Source organism: Phascolarctos cinereus, unplaced genomic scaffold (assembly GCF_003287225.1).
Source record: "Phascolarctos cinereus isolate Bilbo 61053 unplaced genomic scaffold, phaCin_HiC Scaffold_8;HRSCAF=390, whole genome shotgun sequence".
Taxonomy (NCBI): Eukaryota; Metazoa; Chordata; class Mammalia; order Diprotodontia; family Phascolarctidae; genus Phascolarctos; species Phascolarctos cinereus.
The window spans coordinates 6253810-6270816 of record NW_027556291.1 but is presented as its reverse complement, the minus strand read 5'-3'; the positions used below and the strand labels follow the sequence as shown (position 1 = coordinate 6270816).

At 44.8% G+C, this 17007-nt stretch overlaps 1 long non-coding RNA gene across 1 annotated transcript in view; it reads right to left on the bottom strand.

Annotated features, from left to right (window-relative positions):
* Nucleotides 1-17007, bottom strand: part of LOC110203383 (uncharacterized) — a 258087-nt gene that overhangs the window by 46313 nt on the left and 194767 nt on the right. The gene's annotated exons all lie outside the window — the stretch shown is intronic.

Sequence of the window (17007 nt, the reverse complement as noted above, 5' to 3'; positions counted from 1 at the left end):
TTTCACTCCTTGTCCCTATTCTAATTTAAAGAAAAACATTGATAGGCTTGGATTGGAGGAGCATTAATATCTCCTTTCAACTCCTCTTACAAGGATATCTCAAGCCTTGAGATAGGGCCCTAGACACAGAAAAGTGTGGTGGTTGTGGGTGAAATTTCCAAGAAAATAAAAGTCACCTGAAGGTGAAGGTGAGGTTAGAAGGTGGGAAGTGAGAATACAGGTAAGGGGAGGAGGTGAGGGTAGAATGGGGTGAGAGCCAACTAGAGGTAAGAATTGGAGACAGGATAGGGGTGAGTGCAGGTAGGGGTGAGAAGTGGGGGTGGGGGTGAGTATATAGTAGGAGAGAGGGTGGGGGTAGGGTGGACATAAAATTGAAAGTGAAGACCATGGAAACCAAGCTAGACCTTTGATTCAAGTGGCAGAAGAGCTGAAGGCCAAGGCTGAACATGGCAATACTACTGGCTACTGTTAGTGAGGCACTTAACTACCAAGTTAAGGCTGATGTGGCTACAAACAATACCCTAAGGGTTAAAAAGAATATCAAGGGTTGCTTTTCCAGTACTTTGTGAAGCCCCTTCTGAGGGGAGTTGGGGCTCATTCTGTAGCCCATCCTGTAACTTGAGATGGCCAGGAGATCACAGGAAACAGCAAAGTTTTGGCTCATCGACCTAGGCTTAATCCTTGAGAGTAGCTGGGAGTATTGCGGACAGAGTGCTCTCATCAGCCTTTTCTTTGCCTGGCACATAATAGGAATAGATGTTGAATTTGGGGTCATTTAAGTGAAACAGATTGATACTGCATTACATGACCTCGAGGTAATGGGGACTGGAAGGGAAAATTACCAGTAAGAGGCAAGGATTAAAATGAAGTATGGCAAGAGAGGCCCAGAAGTCAATGGAGCTTCTCTCCCAGTCAGCACCCAGCTCTGGGTTGAAGAGGTAAGTAAAAGTAGAAGGCACTACCTTAAGCTATGAGCTGCAGTTAATGTTGCCAAACAGAAGCGTAATGGGCTTCTTGGAGAAGCAAAAATGCCCATCTAGGACTGTTTTTTAAAGATGCTAAGAAATATCACCAAAGCCTTGTGGTACCTTTTTTTTCTCTCTTCCTCTAGTGAGGCAGTATTTGCTTCTGAGGATGGGCTTGTGAGCTATGGCTATCAGGAGAGTGGCCCCCTGGCCCCTCCCCACAAAGCATCCAATGTGGGTTTGATCAAAAGCAGGTATTTCATCAGATTTCTTCTCCACTGGGCAAAGATCCTCTCCAAAATTGGGGAGGTTCCCTAAGAGCAAAAGGGGCACCATTTTCTGTGTTCAAAACTTGCACTAAAAACAACTGTTGCCACCATCACCAAAATGGCCTCCTAAAAACCCAGGCATACCCTGCAATGATCTGTTTCTCTGCAGAAACCTGTTCTCAGACTCCCAAAAGGTGGAAACTGACCACATTGCTTTCTTTGGCTTTGGAATTTGACCAATGCTTTTGCTCCATCTCACTTGCCTCTTCCAGCCTAGGTCTGACACTGACTGTGGCAGGCTAGAGTTAGAAAGGGACAAGGAGGGAGAAGCTTATCCTTTTAATCCTTTAGGAATGTATGAGCCAGGTAGGGGTTCCCTCCCTCAATGCAGATCACAACCTACTTCTCAGCCTGGGCCATTCTTAGCTATGACTTCCCATAAGGCTTGGGAGAAGAAGGAAGAAGGCACTCAGAAGCTTGAGAGCCTCCTTCTATATCTCCTGGTAGTCCATGAGGGCCAGGGTAAGAGAGTCATGGGATCAGGGTAGAGGAAACTTTTATAGGGGAAAAAAGCATCTTTCTATGGCCGAGACCTATGCAAGTGATTGCACATACTAAAATCAATGCCAATATTTCTAATGCCCCTTTAATCATTTTGAAAATCTATTTTCCCAAAACTTGAGCCATCCTAGCACTAGTTCCATTGTGAAATGAATTAGAAAACTATAGGTCATTTTATTTATTTTTAATTTTTAAAAAAAATTTTTTTTGGTTTTTAAAATTTTTTTTTAAAATTTTTTTATATAGGTCATTTTAGATGGCATTAGGGGGTATCTCAAAGTTAGCTAGGTGGCTCAGTGGATAGAGCTCTGGCCACGGAGTCAGGAAGAACTGAGTTGAAATCTGGCCTCAGACACATAACACTTACTAGCTGTGTGACCCTGGGCAAGTCACTTAACCTCTGTTTGCCTTAACCCACTGGAGGAGGAAATGGCAAACCACCCCAGTATCATTGCCAAGAAAATCCCACATAGGGTCACAAAGAGTTGGATACAAGTGAACAACTGAAAAGCAACAAGAAAAGAGTATTTCTCTCAAAGGCATTATACAATTACTCTTAAGCCCTCGATGTCATCACAAAACTGGAGTGGCAATAAGAGTGGGCATTTACAGACACTTTAAGGGTGGCTTTACAAAGTGACTTGCACTGATAATCTACTTCGATCCTCAGAACTCTGTGAAGTTGGTAAGAGCCAGGGCTTCTTCACCACTTTTGCTGTCAGACACCACTTGGGTGGTCAGCAGGATCCAGAAACCTATACACCCCCTTCTCAGAGTCATGTTGTTAGATGCAATAAATATAATGCATGAGATTACAAAGCACCCAACTTTGTGGGAGCCACGGCCAAAGTTAGGGTTCAGTCTGTGCACAGCCAGGGAAGAGAGAACCTTCATCTCTGGCATGCAGCATCACAACACAGTCTAGGGCACATGCTGCAGCAGAAGGCTCATGATTTGGAGTCTGCCACTACTCTGCCAGGAGCCCTTAAGGAAGATACTTAGTGGAGTCCTTCTATAAAATGGGGACAAACATATCCTGAAGGATGGTGCAGACCAAAGGAGATACCTGCTGCAAAGCCTTGGTAAAACCTAGAGCATCTAGTCCATGAAGGTGGATCTCTTCTCCAGGCCTCTGTCCCCAGGGCACAATTTCTATTCTACTGCCTGTACTGAAGGAGCTGTTTGTTGCTGTGTGTGGGGCCCCTGCTCTGCATTCTAAGCTGGCCAAGGTAGCTGATTTGAAGGTCAGGCTGCGCTTTGGAGAGAGGAACATTTATTCTGCACCTTCTGCTAGAGGAGAAAGCCCACTGGGTTGGCAGTCAGAGGGTCTAGATCCAAATTCTGATTCTGCTTTGAACTGCCTGTGTAACCTTAGACAAGACCCTCTGCTCTCCAGGCCTCAGTTTGCCCATCTGTAAAATAAGGATATTAGACTATTTGATTTCTGACCTCCCTTCAAAGTCTGATATTCTGTGATCTCTGATTGGACTGGATGATGTCAGAGGTCTAGGCCAAGTCAACTGTCTATATTCCCTTAACCAGGAGAGTCAGGACTGGAGAAACCACGTCATCAGAGGCTTTGTTGAAACAAGTGGGAATGTTTATCCTGGTGAATGGAAACCCGTTGCAAGTAAGAATTATTCCATTCTTTGTACTTGCATCTGCTGCCCCAAGCATAGTGCCTGCAACATAGTAGGTGCTTGATAAATACGTACTGACAGATTGATAAGAGGTGACTTAAGGGGTGGGCAGCATGGTGTTTGTCTTCAAATATGTGCAGGGCAACCACATGGAAGATAGATGATAGATATCTATATATAGATATCTATCATCTCAGAATACCATGCAATTTAGATGCCAGTCACCATCATCATCCCAGAGGCAAGGAACATTGGATTTGGTTTAAGGGAAAATTTCTCAACAACGACAGGAGGAGTAGAATGTGCTGCCTGGGGAGGTAGTGGACTTCCCTGCACTAAAGACCTTCCAGTGGATGGAAAGAGCACTGAGCAGGCCTGTTACTCAGAGGATTCTTGCTTCCGTACCCAATGCACTGGGTGTTTGGCTGGCTTGACATTAATTTTTTGTTGAACCAAATTTACTGGTTGATTTCACTTGGCTTGTGGATGTAGGTGTAGCTGCAGACAAACCCAATTTGGGAAGATTTGTTCAGGCCCACCATAAATCATGTCCAAAGACTCCCATGCTTCTCTGGAATGCCACTGCATACCTGGAGGTGCAAAATGCAGGAGAAAGTGGCCACTTGGAGCAGTTTCTTCAAGGGGACTTGTGGAGGACTGAAGCCAGAATGATCTGACCTCACCAGATGGAGAATTTCTGTCCATTTCAATGATTCCACGATGCCATCTAATCATCAGCCATGAACACAGCCCCAGTTCAAACAGCTAGAATTGGGATCCTAGGGCTTGGGTTCGAATCTCAGTTCTGTGACCTTAGAGAAATCATTTGAGCTAAGTCCCAGTTTCATCTACTGCAAAATGAAGGGGTTCAGGATCTCTAAGGTAAGAGGGGTGCTTCTGTACTTTCTCCGAGCCAGAAAACAGTGACTTCTCCTGAATCCATAACTTATCCAGAAAAGGGAGCTTTCATAGGACCATCAATAGGACAGTACTGGGAGCAATGGGAAACTCATTACCTCTTTGGGGAGCACATGGCACTCTGCGTCGGGTATCGCTTTTGACCAGCTACTCACCAAAGGGTCAGCTCGGTCAAAACCAGGTTGTGTTTCCACGATGTCGATCCAAACAACATGCACCAAAAGGCAACATTTACATTGTGCTCCATTCAATCCTGGGAATAAATCCATCAGCAAGCATTTCTTGAGTGTCTCCCATGTGCTCAGCACTCCCTGTAGAAACTATTCTTCTCTATTTTATTTGGTTTAGACCTGGGAGGTCAGCCAGGTGAAGAACTTCCAGTTTGGGAATTCTCTCCACTGATAAAGATCAGCAACTCATCTTGAACTTGTATACACACAGATTAACAGGCTTACCCAGGATGGCAAAGTCAGCCTGGGCTAGAAGAGGGACTTGAACACAAATATTCTTGTTTCCAGTTTCAGTCCCTGCTTCCCCTCCTCCTTATTACAGATATTATTTTCTCTTCTTCTCAGCAAGACTGTACTCTTCTTAGGAGGCGTGTCCTGTATTTATTTTGTAGTCATCATCACCACCACCATCATCGTCATCACCACCACCATCATCGTCATCACCATCATTATCATTATTATCATCGTCGTCATCATCATCACCATCATCATCATGATCACACATTGATTTGGGATTTTCAAAGCTCTTCGCATATTTGATCTCATTTGATCCTAATCACCCTGTGGGGGTTAGCGCTATAGTGCAGCGACATTTAGGGTTGTGACCCACAGTGTAAGAAGTGCTGAAGGGGTCTCCAGTGGAAAAACGTTAAGCAGCCCTGTGATATTATTATTATCCTCAGTTAATAGCTGGGGAAGCTAAGGCTGAGAAGCAAAATAATATCTCCATCTAGTCACCCAGTTAGTATGTGTCTGAAGTAGGACTCAAATCCAGACATTTTCTAAGCACATGAGCCTGGAAACATCACTTCTCTGAGCTCAGTTTACTTATCTATGAAATGAGGATAACAGCATTTATAGCACTCATAGGGCTGTTGGGAGGCTGGGTAAACTTCACTTCAGAGAGGTGCAGAGTTCAAAAGGTAGCTGGCAGCCTTTCTTCCAGGAATCCACATCTGCTTTAAAGTACTCCAGAAACAGCAGTAAATCTCGCTATGGATATTGACAAACACATTTACTGCCTGGCATGCTCTTCATCCTCTTTCGATCCCTGCTTTCTTTCCAATTCTTAAATGCCAACCTCGGTCTTCCTGGGTTACCTGCCCCTTTCCCCCCCAAGTTGCTAAGGCTGGCACTTCTCTTGTGTGCACCTGATTATTCACATGCCATCTCCATGAGTATATGTTTCTTGAGGGCAGGGCCTGGACTGGTGCCTTTCTGTGCATTCTCAGTGCCTATAAGGCACAGTACTGACCCATCTATAAGGACAGGACCTGTGATTCCATAGGGATAGGGAGCTGCTGGGCAAGGAAATTCCTTTCACTATTTGAGGTCACCATCATCTCTGTAACTTATCGCACAGAGAGGTGCCTTGAGCAGTGAGAGGTTAAGTTTGCATTAGGTGCAAGGGTCTTGACCTGGATCCAAGATCAGCTCTTGCTTCTGGGGGTGGGAGGGGGAGAAGGGGGACAGAAAAGAGCCCAACCACATCCCAGAGGAAGGACAAACTACAGCATATCTCACTTGAACCTCTTAACAAGGAGGGGAAGGAGAAGGCAATAAGCATTTTTTAAATTAATTTATTTTGATTTATCAACAATCACTTCCACATGCTTTTGAGTTTAAAATTTTTCTCCCCCTTCCTCCCCACCATCCTTCCCAAGATGGCGCGCAATCTGATGTAGGCTATACATTTACACTCCTATTAAACATATTTTCACATTAGTGAAATTGTAAGTAAAAATTAAAACCGATAGGAGGAACCATTCGAAAGAGGAAATAAAACTCAACAGAAGAGAAAACAAAAATGATAGCAATTCAACTTCCATAGTTCTTTCTTTGGATGTGGGCAGCATTTTCCATCATGAGGCCTCTGGGGATGTCTTAGATCCTCGTATTGCTGAGAAGGGTTAAGTGTAGCAATATTAGTCATTGCATAACATGGCTGTTATTGTGTACAAAGTCCTCTTGGTTCTGCTCACTTCACTCAGCATCAGTCCATACAAGTCTTTCCAGGTTTTTCTGAAGTCAGCCTGTTCATCATTTCTTACAGCACAATAGTATTCCAAGACATTCATATACCACAAGTTGTTCAGCCACTCCCCAATGGATGGGCATCCCCTCAATTTCCAATTCTTTGCCGCCACAAAAAGAGTTGCTATGAATATCTTTGTACATGTGGGCCCTTTTCCCATTTGTATGATCTCTTTGGGATATAGCCCTAGAAGTGCTAGGCAATAGGCATTTCTTCAGCATCCCCAATGTGCCAGGTACTGTCCTAAGCAATTCACAATTATTAATTCATTTGATTCTCTCAACAACCCTAGGAGGTAGGTACTATTGTTATTCTCATTTTACTGATGAGGAAACTGAGGGAAACAGAGGGGAAGTGGCTTGCTCAGGGTCACACAGCCAGTAAGTGTCTGAATATAGATTTGAACTCAGGTCTTCTGAACTCTAGGCCCAGAGCTCTGTGTACTACACTACCAGTTGCCTCTAAGAACCCTGTGAGTTAGGTTAGTATGCATATTGTTATCCCCATTTTACAAACCAGGAAACTGAGGCACAGATGTGACATGATTCTCTTTTGGCTAGTAAGGTCTTCCTGATCCCAAGTCAAGCCCCCTAACCACTATTCTGTGTACAGGGCCATGCTAACCACAGGGAGCACTTTCAAGTTCCAAATTTTCAGTAGCTTCCTGTCCTTTCCTAGAGAGTGTTCACAGGCCTCTGCCTGTCATTCAATGCTCCTACAGTCTGGCAGCCTGATCACAGTAATTGCACACAGTGTAAGCTGGCAAGACCTGTTGGTTGAAACAGGGATTTCTCTGTATTCCCATGTAGTAATGGGCATCTGCAGGAATGTATACAGTATTAGTAAACACTGCCTGTGAAACAGGAAAATTCCTTCCCTTTTCAGGTCTCTCTCTAGTATGAAGCCTGTGGTTTTTGCCAAGTCATTTGTCCATTTCTGTCTCCTCCCTAAGTGGTCAGTTTGGGGAGGGCAATTATTTGGCCTTCTCTCTGCTTTAAGAAGTGCCTCAAGCCCGGAGCAGTCCCTGGACCACTGGCCATTGCAGAAATACTGAAGCAGGCTGCAAAGCCTTTGCAGTCTGCCCACGTTCCCTTCTCTCGCCCTCTCTGCCCTCTGTGAAACAAACACCCCCAGAAAGCACAATGCTTGATAGTGGTTCGTCATGGGAAGGAACAGGGCACATTAGCACCAGTCTCACTCTCTCCTTGAAGGCTCCTTTGCCTTCTGGCTCGTCCTCCAAGCCGCCTAGTGACGGCGCTCAGCCCCACTGCTGCAGCCTGATCAGTGGGGCTCAGGACCCATCATCTATCATCAGACATTCCTCTGGCAGGGCCGGGAGCACAGAAACTGCCCTTTGCAAAGAGCTCAATGAAAAAACACATCGACAAACTTTGTGTTAAGCAGTCTCCGATGCCGACTGAAAGACCCAGAGCCTTTCCCAAACCTCTACAGAGTGTGCTTGGGTGGGAGGGAGGGCTGAGACTGGAGTTCACATCCCAGTCCCATCTCTTACTATGTGACCTTAGGCAAATCACTTTGTCTCTGGGCCTCATTTTCCCCACATGTAAAATGACAGTGTTGGATCAGATGGCCTTAGACAAATCCCTCTGCCTTTAATAAGGGAGGCTTGGACTGGCGGGCCTCCGAGTTCCAGAGTTATAGCTGTTCTCTCATGATCGCTGACAGATGGCCCTCTGCATGTGGCCATGTGACACATCAGTGGGTCAAGAAGTATTAAACACCTACTCTGAGCCAGGCCCAGGGCCAAGTAAGCACTAGAGATAAAAAAAAAAAAAGCCAAAGTCCCTGCAGTGGGGGAGGCAACATCCTTCCCTAGAGGTCTATATGAGCCAACACACATTAAGCATCCTTGGACGGGAAGGGCAAATGTGACTGCTTCATCTCATCTGAGCCTAACAGCCAGCCTGGGAGGCAGATGGGAAGTTCCTATTAGCTGTACTTTATAAATGAGCAAAGAGGTTCAGAGGCAAAGTGACTCCTCCATTCACGGTAATGAAATTCTTAAGTGTCTGCAGCAAGATTGGAACCCAGGTCTTCCTGATTCCAAGTCCAGCATGCCATCCATCCTCTATACTCAGCTAGTGCTGTTTACCTTGTTTATTTGTCAAGTGGGGGTAAGATGGGATGAGATCATTGCTCATATAGGCCACTCTACCTCCACGTTGAGGTTGGGTTCTCCTCTGGCCCATTGCCAGCCAGGAGAAATGTGTACATCCCTCTCCATCTGCACCTGGCCTGGCAGTGTGATGGAGTGGAGAGAACCTTAGACCTGGAGATAGGGGAGCCCAGGGTTCCAGGCCCTCCTTTAACATCTACTCATCATTTCATCTCTTTGTGCCTCAGTTTCCTCTTCTGTCAAATGGAAGTAATATCTATAGTCCCTATCTCCAAAGGCAATTAGGAGACTCCAATGAGGTAAAGTGTGTAAAAGGTTTCACACTCCTTCAAATACATGTCAGTCTCAGGAATTAGTAGAATATGAGAATCATCAATTAGCCTGAGCAAGGTGCCTGCCATATAGCAGATGCTTAATAAATGCTTTTTGGATTACATTTCATTGAGTCAGCTCTGCATGTTTAAAGCCATTCCCATCATCCTTTTGGAATATTCTCATTTATTTTTGAAACACAGAAAACCCAGGCTCCCTTTGCACAGTAGATTCCAAAAAAATAACCCTCCTCTGTCCTCCTCCCCTTGCCCAGGCCTCAGGGGATAATGGGAGAAGGGCTGCCCTGCCTACTTGGCAGAGGTATTGTTGAGCCTGCAATGAGATAGCCAAGGTAGAAGACTTTGAGATGTTTCAAATGCCATAGAAATGCCTGGTCTCATTATGATTCAAATTCCAGCATCTGCTTCCCAGTCACTTGGAAGCCCTGATCCCGAATTGTGGTCGGCAGTATGTCAGTGCAGTATGACACTGTTTACAAGCTCACCTCCCTCCTCAATGGCACCTTCCCCTGGGCCTACGCATAGCCCGGCCTGTGTGTTTGAGCCTGGGCAGAGAGGATCACTGATGTATTCACCGGAGGCACAGCTACAGAACCGGAGGAGTCCTGCTGAGATCACTGGGTTCAGCCTCCTCATTTTACTGAGGAAGAGATTAGAGGCCCAGAGAGAAGAGAGATTGTTTGGCTACTGCCTTCTGCCTCCAAGAAGCTCCATTTCAGCTAGGCACATCCCTGTTCTCAGCTCTGACAGGCTTGGGTTGCTATACTGGCCAGACCCTTTCCTAGAATGGAAGGCTAAATATCTCTACCCCAAGGCTGCCAAAGGCAGAGGTAGAGGAGCCATGAAGGCCAAAGGCCAGTAGCCGCTGAACGTAGTCATAAAGATCTGGAAGGAAAGTGGGTGTCCAATGAAGAGGAAAGGACTGAGACAACTGGGATCTATATCATTCTGTGCTACAATGGAAAGGCTGTAACAGTTTGTGTCAAGGGATCTGTCTTCAAATCCCGTCTCTTAGGTACTTACTTGTATGACCATGGGACACTTCTCTTCAGGCCTCAGTTTTCTTCTGTGTAAAATGAGGATGTGAGACTAGATAACCTCATATCTGACTCTTACTTCCCTCAATTCAGATAGCTTCAGCTTTTGCCCTAGGCACAGACCCCTCCATGGCTTCCTGCTCCATGTTCCAAATCTTCCCCTCCTCAAATGACTCAACCTCCCCCTACCCCCAGCTTAACAACAGCAGAAGTACAGTTGCTCACATTGATATGTTGCTCGGGGGTTCACAAAGCACTTTATTTCTATCATCTTATTTGTACTGTAGGTATTATTATCATTATCATCCATGTGTTACAAATGAGAAAACTGAGGCTCAGCAAAATTAACTGACGTAAAAGGATCATGAGACCATAGAGTCAGAACTGGAAGGGTCCAAAGAGGCCACTGAATCCAGTCTCCCCTCCCCCACCTCATTTTACAGTTGAGGAAACTGAGGCCAGGAGAGGTTAAACACAGGCTCACCAGCGAGTAACCCATGTCTTTGCAGACTCCAAGTTTGGTGCTTTTTCCATTACACTACACAGACAGCCTACTAACTATTTGTCTTGTGGCCCTCTGATGGCTCCATCTCTTATGAGCGTCCTAGATCCTCGCCCTTTCCTGCCAGCTTTGCTTAGCTTCCTCCTCACAGCCCCTCTCCTTAAAGGGATGAGCCCTAGAGCTGGAAGGAACTTGAGAGCACACCTGCCACTATATCATTTTACAGGTGAGGAAACTGAGGCCCAATGGAAGCTTCTCCTTCTGCCACTCCCACTCCTACTGGTTGAGTTTCCCCCATGGTTATGCCTCTTTTTGATTAGGTATCCCCATTCCTTTTGACTGATCTCCACTAAGCTGGGCACATTTCTCTGAATACATTGCAGCTTGTCCTTCCTAAATGTGGCACCCACAATGGGACACAAGACTCTAGATGCCTCCCTTGGTGTGGATGGCATGCCCTTCTCATGGTGGCCTGGCTGCTGGGGCTCACTGCAGGCTGTTGGGAGCTTAGAAGCCCAGTAAAAGCTCTTGGTATTTTTCACCACTCCTGCCCCCCCCCATTCTCTATCTGTGCCAAGCACAAAAATGAATTCAAGGGTGAAAACGCCATTTTCCTCTTTCACTGATGTTCTGTCCTTGGATACTGCAATGCTGTTGCTAGGGCACAGGGAGGGAAGTAGGAATGAGGATGGATTTGTCCTAACCCATCAACACTTTCTTCTCTTAATGACCAGTCAGTACATGTTTACCAGTCAGAACTGGGGATCAGGGCTTCTGTTAGTGGCAAAACTCCCCTATCCTGGCATTTGGGTGTACTCATCAATACGCAGAAATGGGGAGGAAGTGGGGACACAAACGCCTAGGCACAGGACGGGGATCAGGGAAGGCTTAGTGAAAGAGGTGGTGCTTAAGCTAAGCCTTGAAGGGAACTAGAGCTCTTTAGAGAGAGTAATTCAAGCAGAGGAGACAACCCATGCAAAGGTCTGGAAATGTAACAGCACATGTAATAAATCATAAGAAACCCAGGCCCATTGGTAAGACAGCTTAGAGTCAGACTGTGAAGGGCTAGAAATCTCAGCCAGAGAACTCTGTCTTATCTTCTAGAAGCAATAGAGAGCACCACTGAAGCTTCTTAAGTTGGGCTGCATTATGGAAGAACTCATCTGATTGGCAGCTCTGTAGAAGCAGAGAGGTTAGGACAGAATGAGGACAGAATTTCACCCAGGCCAGAAGTCATGAGGTCCTGAAGTAGTCTGGGGGCATATGAGAAAAGGGAAACAAGATGAAGTCAGAACCAAAGCCATATGACCTGGCAACTGATTGACTTGAGAGGGAAGGAGAAGGAATGGGTGAAGATCATTTCTCAGGTTTGAACTTCAGTGATTGAAAGAATGCTGGCACCCTTGACATGAATTAGGAAGAATGGACTATGGGAATCTAGGGGAGACAATGAGTTTGATTTCGGTGATGTTTTGTTGGAGAAGCTCGGGATATTCAAGTAGAGATACCCAGCAAGCAGCTGGTGATGGAGTCCCCCAGTCTGGAGCTGAGGGGTGGGGGGCAGGGAACGTCCTCTCCTCTTGAATTCACTTAAGCCCTCACCATCCTTCCAGACCAGCATCATGCTCTGTCTCCTCCTAGGAGCCTTCTCTGAGGGTATGGGCCTTTAGTGATTTCCCCTTCAAAAAAGAAGCCTTTCAAGCCTGATGATGCCCTCTGGGTTGCCATGCAAATGAACTTGGACTTAAGATTGAAAAGGACCAGGTGGGGCTGATGGAGCTGGAGAGACCTTGGCCCTGCTTCCACTAGCAACCCAAATTACCATGCTTCTTACCTCCTTATTATCTGTGCCACCCGCTGGGTACTCATTATATTCTGCTGCCTTGCATATTTATGAATTTGTGTGGGTTTGTGTTCTATTTCTACAGCTAGAGAGTGAGCTCCTTGAGGGCAGGGGTTACACCTTATTCTCATGCCTCTCTTTCCCCAGTGCCCAGCATGGGGAACTGCACATGGGAGGTATTCAAGACAAGCTTTCTGATGTTCAACATGGACCCATTAGTCAAAGCTAATTGGCCCACCTGGGACTAGAACACACACACTTGGCATTATTAGTGCTGTGCATCATATTACATAGCCATACGACTCAAATGTTTTTTTTTTCTTATAGAGATTTTTTTTAAAGGCCTAGTTAATGAAAGCATCACTGTGGTTCAGACACCCCTGGCACAACAGGTCAGTCTGAAGTTCCTGAGCCTGACCCAAAGAAAAACTCCCCCTTTCACCTCTCTCCTCTCTAAGCACAGCATTTGTTTGTTTCCTGGACTCCTTCTTCATCTTCATTTGTGTCCTTGATGCCAACATCAGGGGGCGGAGGGAGCCTGAGGTTCAAATGTGACAGATGCTGTGTGTCTGATCAGGTTGTTAGCCCAGGAAGGGGACTCAGACAGTACGTGAAACAGACTGCAGCAGGACTGGTGAGCTCATTTCATCTGCCTTCATGATGGCCCAAGCCACTGGGAAGACAGCCAGAATGCAGAGATCACAAGGACTTGGGGCCCATTGCTAAGGTCACATACAGGGACATATCTTTGTCTGGTAAAAGAATACTCCAGTACCCCTGTTTACATAGAATAATCACTCCTCCCTCCTCGCATGCCCATGTATCCCTGTCACACAGACACACACACAGACACACACATACACACACACACACACACACACACACACACACACACACACACGCACACACACACACACACACACACACCCTCTACAGAAAGCCACATAAACACCCTTCCCAAGAAGCTAAGCAGCAGATCTATATGGACTGTGAGGAATCATGATGAACAGGGAATGAATAAAGCTGGGTTTCTGTGAAGTGAGGGCTTGGAAAACAGTCACCACAGTTTGACAGAACCATTTCCCCTCTCTCTCCTCCTCTTTCCCCATTTCACTCTAATACTGGAGAGGGTCTTAAATATACAGCAGGATGACAACTTGGCCCACTGACAGACAATCTTCTGAAGTTTAGCTGAAAAACTGCTTTCATCCACCAAAAGAAGTGTTTTGAAACCTAAGAGGAAAGACAAATGGGCTGTGTTGGAACGGTGCTGCCTTCTCTCTCAATAGAGGTGCTGGAGCAGAAATACCTAATGTCACTTCCCAAGGGCACCGGGCAGAAGATTGAACCAGCTGATATCGAAGGTCCCTTCCAAGCTTCCTAGGACCTACTAGAGTTCTCTGCACACATTAGGGATTTCCCATCTTTTTGGTATCATAAACTCTTATTCCGTCCATTTTCTAAATGGCAAAAAGGTACGTCCTAGTCAATCCTTTCTCAAAATTTGTTTGCTCTCGTGCAGACACAACAGAGGAGACGTTCATAAAATAGAACACAGCATTTCTGTCAGGGAGAGCTTGCCCATGACCAGAAGGGAGAAATCAACATACCCTGGAATCTTCCACAAATAGTCAACCAGTCTTTCTTTTCCCATCTGTGAAATGGGGATGATAATAAGTTTCCACTTTAAAAAAAAAATCAATATTATTTCAGCACAAACGTGGATTAAACACCTATTGTTTTCAGAGTCATTTGGTAAACGTTGGAGGAGATACAAAGTTTAGATGGGTCTGAGCCCCTGCCTTCCAGGAATTTACAGTTTAGGAATGTGATAGGGCACCTCACTAGCTATCTAGAATGCACAAAACTAGATATACCTTATATTAGAAAGTTACAGAATAATATAGGATTGGAGATTTGATAAGGAAGGTCATTACTGACCTGATATCTTCTCCTCTCAATCCCACATGGCTAAGAGGTAACAGGAGGGCATGTAGCTTAATGTTTCACCTTGAGTTCTTGGGAAGACATATGGGGCAACACATGGGGTTACGGTCCTTACGAAAGCTTTCCGTTGGCACACTTTTGCCATTCTATTCAGATGTTAATGTGGCAATAATAACTCCAGTCCCCTCTCCTCAAGAGAGGTGACCAAAGGCATATACAAAGGAAATTTCTGCTATAGACCCCCATATCCAATTCCTTTCACATTCTGCTCTCTCCAAAATCCTCAATGGTGGTGGATGACTCCTTGGCTCCTGGAGATATTGATCACTATTAGTCCTCATTTCTGCAGGCCAAGTCCTGTCTTGGGCTATCTGTTATGGTATGCCTGTGACCAGAAGAGCCCAATGCCTCAGGGGCATTTTCTACAAATCCAGTGGGCATTTATCTTTATTTCTGCAACAATGGCAAGCATTAGGTTTGTGTAAATAGTCTGCCAGCTCTCCTTCCAATACCCAGCTTGGGGTGAGGATGGGGATGCCTAAGAAAAAAGGCAGGCCAAATGGTGCAGAATTTCAGAGCTGGAAAGGCCCTCAGGGGCCTACCTGTGCAACCTGTCCTTGACTCAGAATCCCCTCTTTGCACCCCAATAGATTTCAAGCTTTGCTTTCAACAGCACCCAAAGCACCTGTCTCAACTTTGGTCACCTCTATTTGTTAAGAAGGTTTGCCAGGCATCAAAGCTAGACTGGCTGTGCCATAAATATCCTTCTCCACCTTGTGCCTAGTTCTGCATTCCAGGCTCAAGTAGAACAAGGAGATCTAGTCAAAATGGGTACATGATTTAGATGTAAAGGCTGATATTATAAGCAAACTAGGAGAGCAAGGAATAGTTTACCTCTCAGATTTATGGAGAATGGAAGACTTTACGACCAAAAAAGAGATAGACAGCATTACGAAATACAAAATGGATGATTTCAATTACATTGAATTGAAAAGTTTTTGCACAAACAAAGCCAATGCAACCAAGATAAAGAAGAGAAGCAAAAAGCTGGGAAACAATTTTTACCAGTATCTCTGATAAAGACCTCATTTCTAAAATATATAGAGAACTGAGTCAGATTTACAAGAATACAAGTCATTCCCCAATTGATAAATGGTCAAAAGATATAAACAGGCAGTTTTCAGAGGAAGAAATTAAAGCTATCTACCGTCATATGGAAAAATGCTCTAAATCACTATTGATTAGAGAAATACATCTAAACAACTCTAAGGTACCACATCACACCTATCAGATTGGCTAACATGACAAAACAGGAAAATGATAAATGTTGAAGAAGATGTGGGAAAATTGGAACACTAATACATTGTTGCTAGAGTTGTGAACTGATCTAACCATTCTGGAGAGCAATTTGGAACTAGGCCCAAAGGGCTATAAAACTGTGCATACCCTTTGACCCAGCAATAGCACTTCTAGGTCTATATCCCAAAGAGATCATACAAATGGGAAAAGGACCCACATGTACAAAAATATTTATAGCAGCTCTTTTTGTGGTGGCAAAGAATTGGAAATTGAGAGGATGCCCATCCATTGGGGAATGGCTGAGCAAGTTGTGGTATATGAATGTAATGGAATACTATTGTTCCATAAGAAATGATGAACAGGCTGACTTCAGAAAAACCTGGAAAGATTTACATGAACTGATGCTGAGTGAAGTGAGCAGAATCAGGAGAACATTATACATAGTAACAGCATCATTATGTGATGACCAACTTTGATAGACTTAGCTCTTCCTAGCAATGCAAGGATCTAAGACAACTCCAAGATTCACAACGGAAAATGCTGTCCATATCTAGAAAAAGAACACACCATTTGCTTTCTTGTTTGTTTGTTTGTTTCTTCTTTTCTCATGGTTCCTCCCATTGCTTCTAATTCTTCTTTACAACTTGAGTAATGTGAAAATATGTTTAATATGAATGTATATATAGAGCCTATATCAAATTGCATACCACCTTGGGGTGGAGGAAGAATTTTAAAACTCAAAATCTTATGGAATTGAATCTTGAAAACTAAAAATAAATGAATATTTAAAAAAAGAACAAGCAGACCTGTGACCTATGATCTACATCAGATCCCCCCATACAGGACAGCCCTTTAAGTACTTGAAGAGAATGAGTAGACCACGACCCCCTCCCCAACCCCCATCTTTTCTTCTTTAGGACAAACATCCCTAGTTCATTCCTTCAACCAGCCTTCATTTGATGCAGTTTTGAGGTCCCTTCTCCATTCCACTGACCCTCCTCTGGTCACTCTCCAGTTAACCAAGTTCTTCCTAAAATGTAGCCTTCACAATTGAACACAATATTCCAAGTGTTCTCACCAGGGTAAAGGACAGTGGGACTCTTAGTTCTCTAGTTCTAGGACAGCGTTTGCTTTCTTGGCTGCCAGGTCATACTACTGACTTATATTGAGCTTGCATTGCACTAAGACCACCCAGATCTTTTTCATGTACATCTTATCCATCCTGAAGCTAAAATTTTGTGTCCAAATGTCTGACTTTACATTACTGATATTTTATTGCATTTTGGAGCTAA